General features: G+C 58.1%; 1 long non-coding RNA gene across 1 annotated transcript; it reads right to left on the bottom strand.

Annotated features, from left to right (window-relative positions):
- LOC147572173 (uncharacterized) lies at positions 1-3,771 on the bottom strand. The gene is made up of 2 exons (XR_015246143.1): positions 2,776-3,771; positions 1-391 (listed from the first exon to the last, which is right to left on the bottom strand). It is a non-coding gene; the product is annotated as an uncharacterized LOC147572173 (long non-coding RNA).
- Positions 3,772-4,226: the final 455 nt, after the last annotated feature.

Here is a 4,226-nt window from a genome sequence, read left to right as displayed (position 1 = left end):
TTATTTGTTTAGTGACACCTTTACATAGAGAGGTTCTATTCAGGACATTGATGTATTTTTTTTGTTTTTTACTTTTTATTAAAAAGGTAAAGGATATTAAAAAAAAAAAAAAAAAAAAGTCAAGCGCCTGAAGATGTTGAATGGAACCGTGGTCAATTTTCTCAGGTCACCGAAGAGGAAAGCCATCTTTCCCTTGGAAAATATTTTTCTGTTCTGGTGACTTTCGTTTTCCCTCGGTGGGAGTGCGTAAATGCCGGCAGTTACAGAGATTCGGTAATTTTGCGACGGTTCACTCTGTGGTCTCTGAAGCTAGTGCCCCCTTTTCTTCACACGTCGGCGTCGGAAGGGGTCCACGCGTGCCGTGCCCGGCTCGGGCGTCAGGCAGACGAAACTGCAGGGGACAGGGTTTAGGTCAGTTCCAAACACTGCGTCCTTTCAGGGCCACACAGGAGCACAAGTGGGGAGTTCCGTCCCGAACGAGGCGGGAACCCGTCCCAGAAGGCCGGCAGAGGGGCCCCAGGGAACTTTCTAGGATCCCGTGCCCTGCCTTTCTACAACAAAACAGCCACCTGGCTGGATCAGCTTCTCTACCTTAGCCACAGGTCTTGTCTTTCCACAGGGTGGCAGCTTGTGAGGGGCCGGCCTCCCTGGTTAGAAGCCCCCAGGGAGCCCGGGGAGGGTCACCAGGTTTCCATGAGCTCATGTGCTCAGGCAGGCACTTGACTTCTTGAAAAAAGTCAATCTCTCCAGCTCCCCGCCCAGGTGGTGAAAGCTCATGACAGCCCCGGCTGCCCCAGAGAGGTGATGGGCCACCCACAGTACCGATCAGAAGAGATGTCACGATGGCAGAGGGGGCCAGAAAGAAACAGGGCTCTGCAGCTGTCCCCGCAGCTTCCCCTCAGCTGTCCCCTCAGCTGTCCCCTCAGCTGTCCCCACAGATGCCCACAGCTGTCCCCACAGATGCCCCTCAGCTGTCCCCACAGATGCCCCTCAGCTGTCCCCACTGATGCCCCTCAGCTGTCCCCTCAGCTGTCCTGCAGCTGCAATCACATTTGTGGACTCATAACTAAGAAGTCTTGGTGGCCAGTGTCTGGAAAATCAGTCCCTGAACTGAAACCGCCAGACCCTCACTTTCCTCCCCAGGGATTTTTTTGTAGCTCTAGACAAAAATTAGAAGAACAGAATTTAGGCGCTTTCAGAAATAGTAGCGGTGCGCCCAGGGGGTCAGTCAGTTGAGCGCAGACTCTCGATTTGGGCTCAGGTCATGATCTCGCAGTTACGGGATTGAGCCCCACGTCGGACTCCGTGCTGCCGGCTCAGGGCCTGCTTGGGATTCTCTGTCGCTCTCTTTCTGCCCTTCTCCCCGCACGTGCTCTCCCTCTCTCAAATAAATAAATTAAAAACAAAAAACTAGATTGCTAAGAAAGAAAAAAATCATACCTAATACTTGGGACTTTTTCTAAGTTAGTAGACACAAATCAGATCTTCGAATATGTATCCAGCCATATTTCTGCTGCTGTCCCTTCCTTAAAGCTTTCTTCCAAAACTCCCTCGCGAGTGAATCCATCACAACTCAGGGATTATAACCGGTGACTCCTCTAGGCCCAGGACCTCAAGTGTCAGTAAGGCACCTCCCTCCCCCAAGGGAACGGCTATCACTGCCAGTGTTGTACCGGGACCGGAGCTGGAGAAAAGCAGCGCGAGTGGCTGCCGTAAGGCGGGGGTCCCCCAAACTCGGCCCCGAGTTCTCAGCGCATCGGGAGTGAGCAGGAACCTGGAGGCTTGGGGTCCGGGCTGGGTGGCCCGAGGGTGGCATGCAGAGACCAGGCCAGCGGCCCCTGAAGCTGAGCGGCCGGGCGGGGGCTCCGAGGCCGGGGTGGGGAGGCTCGGAGGCTGGGTGGGGGCTCACCACGGAGGCAGGGCTGAGCCTGTGGCCTTTGCCACCTCCTGTCAAACTGAGGCCCGAGAAAAAGGGCATCAACAGGGGAGCGGGCTCCAACCCAACACCCAACGTGCAGGCCGCCAAGTTCCTCTCATTGTCTCTGCTTCCTTCCCTTGGACCACACTTGCGAAAACAGGACTTTTTAAAGGAGGAAATCTTAATTTAGGTTGGGAGCAGAGGCCCCTGGAGAAGCCTGCCTGTTTTAGGCCCGGATCTTGCTGGTGCTGATGGAGGAGCCAGACTCAGGACACCGGGGCCAGCGTGCAGACACGCGGTCCCAAGCAGCCTGGAGCGGGGAGGGGAGTGTGCCCACGGGCGCGAGGACACGCGTGTGCAGCCCGCAAGCCTGGGTGTCGCACAGGGGCCCGCAGGCTACACCCCACTCACTCCACCGGCGTGAGCAGAGGTGGTCAGCCCTTGCTCGCCGGGAATCTTTGGGAGGCAGCAAGCTCAGCGCCCCCAAGCCCTGCTGCTCCAGAACGCGAGCCTCTGGAGCCCCCCAGGCGGTTCTACCAGGTGCCCAGAGTTGAGCACCTATCCGGAGCCTGGTGAGGTGACCAGCACCCGCCCGGCCGGTGCTCCCCGGGACCTGCGCCGCCCCCACACAGTTGGCAAGGAGCGTGGGCGTGACAGCTGGACGAGGGCCGGGGCTCCCCCCGCCGCTCCGGTCCCTGTCGGCCTGCCTGGCTCCTGTCCCTTCTGCCCACGAAGCTCTCGGGGCGGCCAGGAGTGGTCCGGGCCCGGCCGCCACGCCCTCTCTCTCCTCCAGGCAGGTGCTCCGTCCGGGCCACGCTGCGCAAGGACCCGGGCGGGTCCAGCCGCGTCTTCCTTACCGGACACGGTCACGAGGAGAAGTAACGTGTCCTCTCTAGCCGGTGACGCGGTAAACCCAACACAAGGCAGGTAGCCCGCCAAGTGACACTGACCCCCTCCCAACTACCTCTCGCCCTTAGATAAAACGCTGTCCTCTGTCTTAAGGAAGGTGGATGCGCAGCTGTGAAAGCTGGAAGCCGAAAGCGGGCCCGGTTCTCGGATCCCGACACTTCGGCGGAATTCCGGGCCCTCGAGGGACAGCGCCCCCTGCCGGCCATCCGGGAGCACAGCGACCTGGGGCACAGGGGACCCCGACGCCTCTGGGAGAAAGCTCCTCGGGGCACGTCACACCCGCACCTCGCGGCCCAGAGAAGTGACCTGCCCCAAGGCAAACCTTAGCGCAGGGACCGGCGCGTCGCGGGCACGTCGCGGGCGCCTTCCGTGCCGGTGCGGAAAGCCAGGCCTGCCCGGCGCCTCTCCACCGTCCGGCCTTCACCCTCCGGAGCCCCCATCCATCTCGCAAATGCCACGTGAACCCAGGGGGCCCTGCTCCCCCCCAGCACGTGTTCACACCACACGGGACGCCCAGCGCCCGCATTACCGACCCCCTGCAAACAAGGGTATCCGTATCCCAGGGGCAACGATCACTTTCAAATTCATCTGCCTTTCGTGTAAAGAATTTAGAGCTAACACTTGCAAATCTCCAAGGGCCCCCACTGGTTAGGAGACATTAAATGAGATGATTAAAATAATGCGATTCTATGCCCAGCATTACGGTGGATTACGCTCACGGTGGTCCAGGCCACTGAGCCTTGTTTCAGTCACTGCTACACAGAGTCCATGAAGATCGGCCAGGGCTAGCTTAATCTCCTTTCGGTAGCATGAATTTGAAATGTACACATTTTTCCCAGGGATGAGTCACACCCAATAGCCTCTCTGGAAGTGCTGTCCTGTTCCCTGGAAAACGGAAGTGGGAGACGAGGACACAGCGTTGCCTCTGCCTACGGGCAGCGTCCTCTCCGAGAGGCTTCTTTCCAAACCTGTCCCGCCTCCGACTCTCCAACACTGGGTATCGCTTGGCAACAATCAGGTGTTCCTCGCGAGAGAACGTGAACGGCAGGGGCACCCACGCGCCGTCACTCATCGGGGGAAATACCAGGACTTCTGTCCTTTCCTCAAACACCCTCCCCACCTTCTACCTCCTGACCTCTTGGAAGGAGAAGGTGGATACATAATTCTGCGGAGTTTCAGAATTCAGAAGTCCTAAACGTAGTTCTACTTCGGATGTCTTAGGGAATTTTTTCTGAGAATGGCAATGCAACGTTTACTTGACTCTCAAATTTGGGACCACAGGACCCTATTCGGTTTGGGTTCGGGTCCAGTGAGCCAATAACCCTCTGGCGTTGTCTGAACATCAGGAAGGGGTGCTGACAGCCTCAGTCCTCTCTCCAGGAGCACGGTGAGGGACATG

Source organism: Puma concolor, chromosome E4 (genome assembly GCF_028749965.1).
Source record: "Puma concolor isolate L17-30 chromosome E4, mPumCon1.1.hap2, whole genome shotgun sequence".
NCBI lineage: Eukaryota > Metazoa > Chordata > Mammalia > Carnivora > Felidae > Puma > Puma concolor.
Note: the sequence above shows the minus strand (reverse complement) of the source record. Positions and strands in the feature narration are given on the sequence as shown.